The sequence below is a fragment of the Castor canadensis genome, chromosome 12, assembly GCF_047511655.1.
Source record: "Castor canadensis chromosome 12, mCasCan1.hap1v2, whole genome shotgun sequence".
Lineage (NCBI taxonomy): Eukaryota > Metazoa > Chordata > Mammalia > Rodentia > Castoridae > Castor > Castor canadensis.
In genome coordinates, this window is record NC_133397.1 from 62,703,065 (window position 1) to 62,717,693 (window position 14,629).

The following is a 14,629-nucleotide window of genomic DNA, read 5'->3' on the forward strand; positions in this document are numbered from 1 at the left end:
ATATATTATAAGAGCTTTTGTAAATGCCAAATGTACCTACACCCAACACAACAATTAAAAAAAAGAGAAGTCTAATTCTTTTCAACATCATGTGCTGAGTTATATAAGAAAGCAAAAATAAACCACTGATGGAGTCTGTGAAGTAGGTCTTTGCTCCCAAATATATAGATGAAACAGGTGGTTCTCCCTACAAATCTTGAAGGTTTTTTAAAATGAACTCTGCTTGCATTTTGTTTTTGGGGGGTGGGACTAGGGTTTGAACTCAGGATTTTGCACTTACAAAGCAGGTGCTCTACTGCTTGAGCCAAACCTCTAGTCCTAAAATGAACTCTGAATAAAAAGATGGAAATAGAAAACAGAATCTATAGAAATTCCTTAGTATCCAAGAAAGTTATACAAGAGGGAAAACTGAATTTTAGAACACATGTAGGAACATTTCGCAGGGAGATGAGAGAGGTTAGTTGATTGGGGTGGGGAATATGATTAAACTACTTTCACTAGCAAACAAGCTCCATTTAAAGAAACAAGCTTGGACTGGGGTTGTAGGCTCATTAGTAGCATGCTTGACATATAAGTGCGAGGCCCTCAGTTTAATCCCTAGTAGCAAAAAATAAACTTGATCAAAGAGAAATAAATGGGCAGAAGAATCCCGAATTTCTCAGTTTTGATGAAGCTATTCAAATAAACTGAGCTGCCAATACTGCTAATCCTGTCAATAAGAAATAAAACATTGTTTGGTGCCTTTCACATAATAGGAAATTAATGAACTCATATGAATGACTGCTGAACATAAGATCCCTTTTTCTATGAGAAAATGGAGGCAAAATGTGCTGAAGTTACAGACTCTACTTATACATTCATCTAAAGAAAGATGTATAGATATACATATGAGATATAAACACATATATTACAGTTGAAAGGAATCTTACAAGTAGTATAGTATCTATAAAGAAAGTTTGACTAGCAACAAAGAGATCTGAGGGGTTGTGTTTTTTTTCTTGCTCTTAAAGCAGCTAACAAGCTTGGAAAAGTCACTTAAGGTCTTTAGCCTTTTTAAATTTTTTTCCCTAAGGTGGAATGAAACATCTTCAGCATCAGGTTAGCTACTAAGAGACAGAGATGGCTATAATGGCAAGGATGATTATTGTTTTCCTATATTCACATTGACTACCACATAGAAGAACCTCAACCAACATTAAGGAAGTTCCTTACTCCAACTTAGAGGAGAAGACCTATGTTTAAGAACATTCACATATTCTATTCTGTATTCACATGTGTCAAATCGAAGTACTATAACTACACAGCTTAGTAGAGTTTGAAGCAGAGGCCCTCCCTTCAGGCTGGAAAAGTGGCATAAACTAGAATTTATAAATTCAATGACAGACATACAAACCACATGATTCAATTAACCAAGCTATTAAAAAACGTGTTATCAGATCCAAATTCAGCAATCTATTACCTTTTCAATTGATTTTTAAAATGTTTTATTCTCTATTTAAAAACAACAAAAAAAACCCACACAGAGTATGGTTTGCTCATTTGCTTTTGGATGGTTTGCCTTTTTTGTATCTGAACTTTTAAAAACAGACAAAAATCTATTTCCATGGAAATTATCAACAAATACTAGGCTTAAACTGGCATAAGCATTTTTAAATGAATGGCACATTTTCATGGCACTCTCTTTAGCTTGGGATCCCCCTCTGAGTTGAGAGTTACATTCTTTCTAATGGAAAAACAGAATGTGTATGAATTACAAAGCAGTTGCCACATTGAACCAAAAAACCTAATCAGTCTCAGATGGTTTTTTAATTTTTACCCTACTACTTCCAAATGCAAAAGTACGGTATATGAAAAGGCTGATATTACTCCTACTAGCAGACTCTAAACTCAAAACCCAAAATGCCCTGTATTTATAAATAAAATCAACCTCCCCACATTATTTAATACTCTATTATTTTTATTGAGCTATAATTCACACATTAAATTTGCTACTTTAAAGTATGCAATTCAGTAGATTTAGCATATTCACACAATCATGAAGACATCAACACTAACTCCAGAACATTTTCAACACTTAACAAAGAAACCATGGCCCCATTAACAATCACCCTTTCAACAACCAGCCATCCAGCCTGCATCAGCAAACACGAATCTTTTTATGGATTTGCCTACTATGGACATTAGATGTAAATGGGTTTATATGATGTGGATTGTGTGTGTGTGTGTATGTGTGTGTATGTGTGTGCGGCTTCTTTCAATTATCAAAATGTTTTTTAAGTTGATCCATGTTGCAGTATTTTGATACTTCGATCCTTCTTATGGCTGAATAATATCTCATTATGTGGATTTAACATATGTTGTTCATCTATTCATCAACTGATAGACATTTGTGTTGCTCTAATTTTGGCTACCATGAACAATGCTATATGAACGTTGGTGTAAAACTTTTATCTGCAAATATGGTTCTTTCTTTTATATGTTACCTAAGAGTCGAACTTGTAGGCTGTGTGGCAATTGTTCAGGAATTACCTTTAGGTAACAGCCAGACTGTTTTCCAAAGAAGCTGTTCAGGAATTACCTTTAGGTAACAGCCAGACTGTTTTCCAAAGGTGTATATTTCCACCAGCGGTGTATGAGGGTTCTTATACCTGTACATCCAAACCAACATTTTTTCTTATCTTTTTTATTGTAATTCTCCTCATCACTATGAAATGGTATCTCACTGTGACTTTGATTTGCATTTTCCAGATAATTATTAATGTTAAGCAAATTATTACCTTTATTTACCATTTGTATATCTTCCCTGAAGAAATGATATTCAGATCTTTTGCCCATCCTTTAATTGGGTTATTTGTCTTATATTGAATTGAAATTGTTCTTTATATATTTTGGGTACTATATCTTTATCAGATATTTCATTTGCTAATATTTCCTCCAACAGAATTCATTTCTATATGAATTAAACCCAAGGCAGATAGGAAACCTTATATAAAAAAAAGGAAGCAATTTTCTGTCATGTCCAACAGTAGCAACTCAATTATTTTATGATTACCATGAGGAAGCAGAGAAAGAATAACCAAGAAGATTTCATAAAAGAGGTAGGGTTAGCTTAAGCAGACCACTGCTTCTGGAGCTCTGGTCCTAAGGTAAAAGTGATCTAAAAGTTTCTGAAACAAAACCTAGCACTTTAAAATGTCACTTGAGGTTTATTCTCTTCTCCAGTAGACTGCCTTCTCTTTCTATGTTTGATTCCATTAGCTGATATAGCCTGCAGTCCAAGAAGAGTTTGAGATAACTTTCAATATTATACATTTTGTAAAATGTCCTATAGCCACTTTTTTGACCTTAAATAGAAAGCCACTTAAGAAATCTCCATTAAACTGAGATCTCTTGGAAATTAAAAAAAAATTACTTTGTAATAGAATCAAACAAATCTGACCTTTCCTGCACCTGACATATGTGAAAGCAGTATGTTTGTCAGAGCCTTTGCACTTCTATATCCTAAATCTCCAACTGCACTAGTAACAATTCAATATGAGCTCCAGTGCATTGAAGTCCTTTCTGAATGTAAAAACTAATGTTCAACTCAATATGTCAGGAGTTGCTTGACTGAAATAGAGCAAAAGTGGACCATCATGGTCCTAATGTCAGAAATTGTATTTAAATTAATAAAACATAAATTAATATTATCTCTTTTGGAAGCTATATTTCATTAGTGACATCTATTGAGTCTCCAGCTCTCCCCAAGTCACATTCACATGATATGATGCTAACTAAGCTGTGTCTTCTCTTACTTGTACTTGTAGGGTTGATTTTCTGGATCTACATACAGTTTATATTTAAGGTTCCTTGCATTACCCTGCCCAGCAAAACCAAATTACCAGTGACATAGTCTGGACCATTCATTATCACTCACCAGGAATGTTAAGAGTATTTGCTAAATGATTTCTCCCCCAGCATTATTCATATATTCTACTTCACTCATTAAACTGCAAAGTGACTGTCCTTAAAAATAATTTGATCCATAATTTCTTGAATTCATTTAGGTTACTATATCATTTTTAGTACAAAGCCCAAATTCCCAGTGTGATATTCAAGGTTCTTCATGTTTAGGGCTCTGCCCAAGTTTCTAACTTCATATTCTACAACACCTCAAAATACATTCCTATACAATTTCTAAAAGCTCCAAGATTAATTTTATTTCTGCTTCCTTACATACACTGTACATCTTAGTATCTTTTCCTTTCTCTTTTATCAGATATCTAGCAGTCAATCAAACTGTTATATAATGTTTGAATCCTCTTAATCTTTTTGAGTAATGGATTATATTCGTTTATCTCTATCTAGAGAGGAACATGTCTCATTCTCTACTCACCCAAATAAATGGTATTCAAGTAATATAATTAAAAATTGTTTGCAGCAAAGCATCGGTGGTTCACGCCTGTAATCCTAGCTACTCAGGAAGCAGAGATCAGGAGGATCGTGGTTCAAAAGGGCAAACAGTTTGCAATACCCTATCTTGAAAAAATCCTTCACAAAAAAGGGCTGTTGGAGTGGCTCAAGGTGTAGGCCCTGAATTCAAGCCCCAGTATCTAAAAAAAAAAATTGTTTGCAAAATTAATTTATGAAGATATAGATACTAGGTAACATAGATGCAAACAATATATTGCAGGCCCCTCTTATCCAGAGAGGACACTTTCTAGGATTTAAGTGGATGCCTGAAACTATGGGTAGTACTGAACTCTATATATATTGTTTTTCCTTGTATCATAAGCATCTACATACTAATGATAAATTTTAGTTTATAATTTAGTATGAGATTAATAATTATTATAAAGTAGAAAAACTGTAACAATATATTGTACTAAAAGTTATGGGAATATAGTTGTCTCTCTCCCCATTTCTCTCTCAAAATATCTTTTGTATTATACTCATCAATCTTGTGATGATATATGACACAAATTTATGTAACAAGAAGTAAGGTAAATTACCTATTCGAGAGGTAGCATTAGCCAAGGGACACTTGATACTACAATAGTTGATCTGGTAACTTAGATAGCTACTAACTGACTAGTGGGTAGGTGGCAAATATACCATGGATAGGCTGGACAGACAAATGATTCATGTCCTAGACTCTACAGAGTGGAACAACATGAGCTCTCATCACGCAATTCAAAGTGATGTGCAATTTAAAATTTAGGAATTATTTATTTCTGGAATTTTGCATTTAATGTTTCAGACCATGTTTGACTTTCCAAGTACCTCAAGCCACTGAAAGTAAAAATGGACATAATGGGAAACAACTGTACTTATAGCAATATCCATTGGTAGAAATTTTTACATATCTATTACTGTTGTCTCCCAATTAACAAGATGATATTATTGTAGGTATACAGAATAAAAGAAGTGAGATCCAAGATGGTGGATAGGAGAGGGAGAATTATAGAATTCCAGAACTCTACAATTTCAGAAAACACTTGGAGATGTGATAGATACATTTGGGTCATTCTGATTCTTTTTAGCCAACTAAGTAACAGCCAACACACAGGGTTCACATAAAATTCAAGGACTGACCCTTAAAACAGCTTTATTTAAATAAAAGAAGTAACTGTTAAACACACCACTTAGACAATTAAAATAACAGGCAATCTATAAAATTAAGATAGAACATAACTGTATTACTATATGATAAAAATAATTCCTATGGTTTGGAGGATCTGGTTGATCAAAATTTTGAAATCTAAATGGACCAAATCCAAGTTCTCTATAAAAACAGAGTGTTGTACTTTTAGAACGAGATGGGGAACTAACCAGGAATCAGTTTACTTTAATGTAAGCTTCTGTCCATGTTAGGAGGACACACTGCTATGGTCAAGGATGCATCTGGGAAGATGGCTAAGACCTTTGGAGAGATAAAGAATGTCATCAGCATTCTTTTACATATTCACAAATGAAAAAAGAGTTATGAGATTTCATAGTGTCAAACTGGCACATAATTACATATCTATTGTTTCACTTAAACTTAAAAGGAAAATGTACCTCACAGTTCACATTATATAGCTTTCAGAAATCTTTATCCACACAATAAACTATAAATTTGTTTAAAATCATTTCTCTTTGGAGTTCATGTTCCACATTATATTTTCCAATTCATCTTAAGCATTATCATTTTTTCCACTGAAGCTACTGAAGTATAGAATTATAATGAAGTTTTAGAAGTAACCCTCTCCAATGAAGCTATGTAACTATATTGAACCAACACTTGTATTTTAATAACTAAATAATAATGAAAGAAAAGAGTGGTAAGCACAGTTGTGCTCAATGATCTGCAGGTTGATTTGGGTCAGCCCCAGCACAGAAGGGGGCAAAGGCAAAATGCAGCACAGCTGTTTTTCTAAGTTGTTTATGTTCAGAGAAGTAGGATCACAGGTTTTTCTTTTTTTTTTTGTATGATCACAAGGTTTTATTTATTTATTTATTTATTTATTTATTTATTTATTTTCATTTTTCTTTTATTATTCATATGTGCATACAAGGCTTGGTTCATTACTCCCCCCTGCCCCCACCCCCTCCCTTACCACCCAAACAGGTTTTTCTTATTACAATATCACACCCCTCCCTGAGAACTGTTGCTCCACCTCCTTGTCTATCACTGGATAGAAAAGACTCCCTGAAGGAGACATGAGGTTTTTTCATGGGATTTTGATTGGCTGGCTGTGGGCTGCTTGTAAGGCTGCTGCGAGAATGACTGCTGCTCTTGCCGCTGCTGCTACAGCTGAGTTATGCTAGAGATTAAAAGGAACGTGGGACAGTGCAAATCTGCACTGAGAACTTTATACACAGGCTTTAAAAAAGCTAAGCTAAAGAAAAGCTAGAGAGAACCTGGGACGGTGCAAGTCTAAGAACCGAGACTTTCAGAGTTATGCTAATGTGGTTTTTAGAGACGGTTTCTGTTGTTTGTCTGTAAATCTGAGCACTGAGACTTTAAGAGAAAACATGAGACAGTGCAAGTCTGAGGGCCAAGACTTTAAGAGAGATGAAAGAAAACATGGGCAGAGCGAGTCTAAGGAAAGAGACTTTAAAGAATAGAAAAGAAGCAAGGTTTTAAAGAAAGACTTTAGAAGTAAGGTTTTAAAGAATAAGAGAAAAGAAGCAAAGAGTTATTAGAGTAAAAAAGCAATGAGGCTGCTGTGCATCTCCATCTGAGCACCCAGAACACTTGATCCCAACTTTCTGCATGTCTGCCTTCTATCGTTGGTCCTTTCTACATCTCCCATCACCCCCAGTGAGGTCGGTAGTACAAGAGCTCACTAAGCTTGCAACAGAAAATAAGGTTAAAATTCCTTCAAATTCAAGACTTGATCTAAAATTGTCTTCTCTATAAATTTAATTTCCAATATGCTCTTGCATTTACTGTGTTGACTGATCTCTAAACAGTATATAAATAGTGTATCAATCAACTCCTGACATGTGGTTCCAGTGTATAGAGGCAGAGCACAGGAATCTCAGGTTGGAGGACTCTGAGATTACGAACATTGTTGTGTTTATAGATTGCCTTTGCAGCATCCAGTTAAAAACCACCTATCTTCTGTCACATGCTTCACTGCAAAAAAAAAAGAGTGAAGTTCCATGAAATCAGAGACAGTCTGGCAAGTTTATTAGAAGAGCCTGAAAGAGAGATCACATAATATACAGGGTAGAGACCCATTACTGGGGAGGGAGGGAGGAGGGAGATGGGGAAAGATGATCAGTGGGTGTTAAATTATAATTACAAGTAAGATGTTCCAGTGCAGTGCATAATATGATGACTCTACATAATAATACTATACTGTACATTTTTTGGCAGTACTGGTATTTGAACTCAGAGTCTCACACTTTCTAGACAGATGCTCTACCACTTGAGTAAACTATTACTCCAGACCTTTTTGCTTTACTTATTTTTCAAATAGGGTCTCTATTTCCCCCCACATACCCCCAGGCCAGCCAAGACTGCAATCTTCTTATTTATGCCTCTCACACTGCTGGGCTAATAGGTGCACGTCACCACTCCTAACTTATTGGTGGAGATGAGTAGTCTTGCTATCTTTTTTGCCCAGTCTGGCCTCAAACCATCCAAGTAGCTGGAATTACAGGCATGAGCCACATGCCAGACCTGTACCCCACATTTCAAAAGCTAGAGGAAAAGATTTTGAATGATTTCACAATAACAAAAAAGATATATTTCAGGAGACAGCTGTCTCCCTTGATTTAAACATTATAGAAAGTATACATGTATCAAAACATCACATGGGACCCCATTTGTATGTATAATTTTTATTCTATCAGTTAAAAAATGAATTTAAAAAATTTTGTCACCAAAAAAGTTAATCACATGAATTTCACATTATTTTTGAAGTAAAGGAGAAAGAGGTTACTTGTTACCTCAAGGGTCAAGGTAAGTGATAAGCCAAATAAATATTTATAAGTTACTCAGAAAGACACTGTGGTTAAGAAGATTGGGTAGTGGTGATTTATAATCAAAAGCAGTTGAGTGTTAAACACCATAATTAAAGGAACATATTGAACCAGACAGATCACTAGAAGCTCCTTTTGAATTTCTACAATTAACATTGGTAGCACAATAATACCAGGTCCAGCAAACTTCTTTCAAGAGAACAGACAAGGCAACTCATTGCCGTATCATCTGTACTATACAGGGGCCATAAGCTGTCATCAGAGGTGGACAAGAACTGGAGTTTTAAGTATTACTATTGCGGGGGGGAAAGGGAGGGGGCGGGGAGAAGGGGAGAGAAATGACCCAAACATTGTATGCACATATGAATAAAGGAAATTAAAAAAATAATAATAATAAAAGTATTACTATTGAAGGTATAAATGCTCATTAGACTCACTTCTCTGCCCTACACTTGGGAGCCAGGCTCCACCAAGAAGGTGAAGAGATAAACAAAAAACACTGGAAGCATCCCTATGGACCTCGGCTAAAGGAAAGGGAAAGACAAAGGAAGATCACAATTAAATGTCCCCTCAGGAACTCCGATCTCATATTTCCTTTACCACTTGCAATGTAGCATATCCATACTGTTCCTTTAACAATCTCAAAATATATGATGTCTCATATATATTATAAAGAATAGTTAAAGTTTCCTTGTTTGTCTTTTGATTTTTGTTTTCTGCAGTGCTGGGAGCAAGCACTCCCTACCACTGACCTACATTCTAACCCCAAATATTATATGTTTTAGTAATATATTACAAATATAATAGCTAATATTAAATGCTTACTACAAGTCAGAATTATCATTTAGTACATATAAAGTTTTATTGACTTAAGAACTACCTTATATATACTCATTTCCTGAAATAAAATACTTATAGGCCCTGTAACAGTTAAGGAGAATACAATTTTATTTAGAAGACTCTAACTTCATGTAGATATTTGAAATTTATTATTAGAATCTTTCCCTTTCCCTTTAACCTATCAATTAAAATGCTTCAATTAATGTCCAAGTTAACATTAATGCTTGAGCCATAAAGCAAACAAGGTTAAATAGTTAAAAATGTATATTTAAGGAATGCAGAGCTGTAGGAAGCAGAAACTGTTCATACCAACACTGCAGAAGGGATATCATCACAGGGGTAGGGAAGAGAACAAAGGGACTAGAAAACAGCTGTGGCACAAAGAAGTAAAACAGGCAAATGGTAATATGATCAAGTTGCCATGACTAATGTTATAATTACTTAGTGAGGAAAAATTTAATTTTGAAAAATTATGTGGAAAATACATAGTTAATTATTTTTTTTGAGATGGGGTCTTGCTACATAAATACACAATATTCTGGCATCAGGCCCCCAAATGAAATCTGTGCTTTTAAACATTCACTGGCATTATTAAGAGAGTGAAAAGGCAAGTCACAAGGTAGGAGAAAATATTTTCAATGCATTAATCCTACATAGAGGAGCATTTGCGTAGTTGACAGCCAAAATAGCCACTTTCTCATTGAGTGCCATTTTACTTGAAAAAAATAGCTATGAGATAAACTACAATATTCAGACATAGGTATTTGGTAGGCATTATTTTGAAGATAAAAGACAAGAGCCTGCCACTTCAAGAAAACAACTGGCAATATTAGTTGCAGTCACAAAATTCAAACCTACAATCAAATTCAAGATTTTGGAAAGATAGAATTTGAGAAAGCTTGCCAGTACTTAGTAAGTCTTTTTTATACAGCTGGTGGTAATATCATTTTTAAAACACTATTACATTAAAATATGCGAACATTTTGAAGATCTACATAACTTGGAAAACCAGTATTTTAAAATCATCAGTGCATGATGCTACAAAATCATAAATCATAATAATTCCTTTTTTTTTTTTTGCCAGTGAACTGTGGTTTGAACTCAGGGCTTTCTTCCCACTTGTTAAGCAGGTACTCTACCACTTGAGCTATACTCCTGGCTCTTTTTGCTTTTAGTTATTTTTCAGATAGGGCCTTCTGTTGTTGCTTAATGGGTTGGAACGAAAGTCTGCTACCTAAGCCTCCTGAGTAGCTGGGGCTACAGGTGTGCACCACCACGTTCAGCTTATTAGTTGAGATGGACTCTCACTAACTTTTTTGCTTGGGCTGGCTTAAGCTGTTATCCTCCCAACAGCCACCTTCCAAGTAGCAGAGATTACTGGTATGTACTATCATGCCTGGACTCCTAAAGTCTATTCAAAGAACAAAATATTCAAATCTGTTCTTCTAGCTTCAAAAAAATATACAACATATTATCATTATCTGTATGTGATAATGCTTGAGAAGACAGATATGTTTTATTTGAAAATTAATATATACATGTATCAAAACATCACATAATACTCCATAACTATGTACAATTCTATGTACCATTTCTTAAAGTACAAAATACATGAATGGAATATGGCTTACTGATAAGGTGTCAGATACAATCTCATACCTAACCTTGTGTTAAGTTTTTTGGTACTATGAAATAACAGTATCAACTATTATTTGAAAAGTCTATTAAAATAACTTGTTTTTTATTTAACTACCAGTCTTCAAAGCTAGATTTTCTCATGTATTTCAACCACAACAGTATATTTCAACAAACTAATGGAAAAGTACATTTGGGACAGCCATCTTCTATTAAACCAGAGAGTAAAGTCATATATAAAGATAATAAAACATTATTAATCTTCTCACTAAATTCCTTTTGTTTTGGCAAATATGCTTATTTTTCTGGAATTTTTTTATTCATGTTAATAATGGGTACAGTACTGTTATTTAAAAATAAATGTACAATTATTTTTAAAATATCTCACTATTGATGTTTAATGTGCTAAACACTGATAAATATAATGGGTATAAACAAAAGCAATTTGGGATCCTCAATAACATTTAACCATGTAAAGGAAGATAAAGAACAAAAAGTTAGGAAACAGCTGTGTTAGTTTCCTATTTCTGCTGAGACAGAGTACCATAAACATAGTAGCTTAAAACAATACAGATTTATTACCTATGGGACAGAAGTCCAAAATGGGTCCCATATAGCTAAAGTCAAAGGCTGCATTCCCTGTAAAGGCTCTAGGGGAAAAATCAGTTCCTTGCTTTATTCAGCTTATAGTAGCTGCCCACATTCCTTGGGTCATGGCTACATCACTCAAACATCTATTTCTGTCATTAAATCTTCTTCTCTAACATTCTCCTTTATAAAGACCCTTGGGATGGATGAATCTAACGGATGTATAATATGAATCTAATAACACAAAAAGTATATACTATACCATTGAGCAAATAGGCAAAACCAAGTTACAGTCTTAGTATACCCAATGATTGCCCTCAGGAAAAGAACAAAATGTGGGGGGAGGATGGGATCAGCAGAAGGGTCCTCTGGGAAACTAGTAATGTTCTGTTCCTTTATCTATTCAGGAATGCCTACTTTGTGAAAATTCATGAGAAGATATAATTTGCTCATTTTTCTATGTTTGTTATACTTCTACTTTTGAAAAGGTATATCAAGTTATGTCCTATTCTAAAGGATAAATTATTTAAAATACACATTTTTCAGGGTATTATTAATTAAAACAACCCATCATAAAAGTCAGTCACTTTGTTTGACAACAGAAAAATATACATTGTCAACATGGCACCAAAGAACATAGTTTTAAAAAAGAATCCAAGATTTGTAGTTTACATCATTCCAGCTGGAATCTATGTTCATATCTAGGAAAAATAGGCATAAAAGAAACTACCTTTATAAAAGGCTCGTGAGAATATGGAACTAGGGCCTATTTGTTCTTTGAATAAACAGCTTCCACTTTTCAGGTCCCTGTCACCTCTTGATCCTAAGACTATCTTCCAAAGAAATTATCAAGATAAACAATGATTAGAGGAAACTAAAAACCTAAAAAATAGCAATCCACTAAAAAAAAAAGTAGGCAAACACACATGATATAAAACTTCCTTGTTTTGTTACTAGTTTAGAACAGTTAAAGATAGCCAAACATTCATTTGCAGGAATCCTGTAAAGGCAATCAAATCATCCCACATGTTATAAAAATAACAACTAGATGTCCTTACATAAACCCTTTTTTAAAAATATAATACAATGCACTCAGAGAGGCATTACAAAATAGAAATCTCTCTCTCTCTCTCTCTCTAGGGGTGTGTGTATGTGTATGTGCGCGCGCACACACACACACACACACACGTGGTCATGCGTGCATATACAAATGTGGTCTTAATCACTTTTTAAGGTAGTTTTTCCCTAAGAAAACTATGAACCACATATATAGCCAAGGAGCTAAAGAGCAACTGCTAATTCAAAGGAAGGAGTCCCCAGAGGTAAGTATGCACTGTGTCTGATTTCCAATAATGTGTGTTATTTGTTTGGAGAAATTCAGGTATTTATTAAACTATATTAAAACTGTGGCTATTAACCACCATGAAAGTACTGCTACAGTGGTGTATACCAGATCTCTGTTAATTAACTGTGAACTCCTCACGCCCACAACATGTGCACTATACACTAGGGTATCCTAGCACTAACTCACAGGCTTGGATTTACTATCCTGTCAAAGAAGCAAAACTGTAGTTTAGATTGACCTTACCACAATATTGCCAAGCAGCAATGTTTTCTTCCTTGGAAACATGCATAAATATCTTTCCAGTGCTCTTTCAATTTCATTTTCATTAAAATGGAATTGTAAAGAAAAATAAATTGGCAATAAAGAGTTATGATCAGTATCGAAAATGCCATGTGATGGCAGTCAGTTGAGTTCACTGTTAGACATACCCAATCTCAACATGACATTCATTGGATACCTATTCCGTTTTGGACATATTTTAAAAAACTGAGACTATTCTTCAAAGAACTTCTAACCTTGTTTGATGTCAAAGTGAATATACTGAAAACAAAATTAAGAGAACATATCCTAAGTTTCAAGTAGAGAAATGGAGAAAATCAAACCCTTGGAGTATGAATTGTGAAGAGAAGGAACAGTTCTAAAACATTTCATAAAATAGACTTTGAGTTGTATTTTAAAGGAAGAAAACATTTGAAAGTGAGATGAGAAGTTATTCTGAGAAGAGAAATCATGAGTAAGTCTCTTCAGCCAAAAATAAGCAAAGTATTTTTGGAAACACTTGACAGATATACTTGGCTAAAGTGGCAGCTTAATGTAAGGGAATTATGAGAAATTTAATGTGGGTAAGAGTTAGTAGGAATCATCAAAACTTTCTGAGCAGGAATGATGTGAAATCAGTGTTCCTGGAAGGCACAAGTGGAAATAAACTGACATAGGAGAACCTCTGCCTATGTTCTTCCATTGGTGGTCATCTTTACAATGACCACATACCCTTATTTTAGTTCTGCTGTGATTTATTGCCCCTAACCTTTTCCTGATCATGCTTCTTGGTCCACTTCCTGAGAACTTTTCTAGGAAACCTCAATCCCACAACACCCTTACATAATCTAAACATCTTCCTTTAGTCATTGAAATTTTAGGGAAAAAGTAATTCATTCAAAATAGCAAAAACACCATGGGCTTTGCAATCAGAGGGATATTGAGAACCTCAACTTGAATCCCTATCATACAATATAGTATTTATGTGATCTTAGGCAATGTTTTACCTACTTGTACCTAAGACTAATCTATCAAATAGGGGTTACCTTGCAGACAGATAGAAGCTAAATAAAGGAGACTGACACATGAAAGAATCTAAAAATGTATATTTTCTCTTTCACTAGGATAATTTGTGAACATAAGAAAATATGAAATGAGAATTCATATTTCAAAACCATACAATTTTGAAAAAAATTAAGACTCCATACCAACAGCACAATTATTTATTTAACTTTATCATATTTCATTAACTATTCTGTTGACTTCAGATATGTTTTTAGTTTTCACATACTTGCAATCATTGCATTTATGAAATTTTCATTCTTCTTTCATTGACATATTATAAATATTTTGCAAAGATATAATTTAACTTTCACAAAATGAGTTTTAACAAATGAATAGTTTTATAATCATTTCATATTATTACACAGATAAGGTTTTAAGCTATTTGCCCTTATAAACAATGTTGAAATAATTACTTGGTTGTTAGATACACAGCACCCAGTACCT

At 34.2% G+C, this 14,629-nt stretch overlaps 1 protein-coding gene across 5 annotated transcripts in view; it reads right to left on the minus strand.

The window, feature by feature from the left end:
* Window positions 1–14,629, minus strand: part of Exoc6b (exocyst complex component 6B) — a 556,197-nt gene that overhangs the window by 225,119 nt on the left and 316,449 nt on the right. The gene's annotated exons all lie outside the window — the stretch shown is intronic.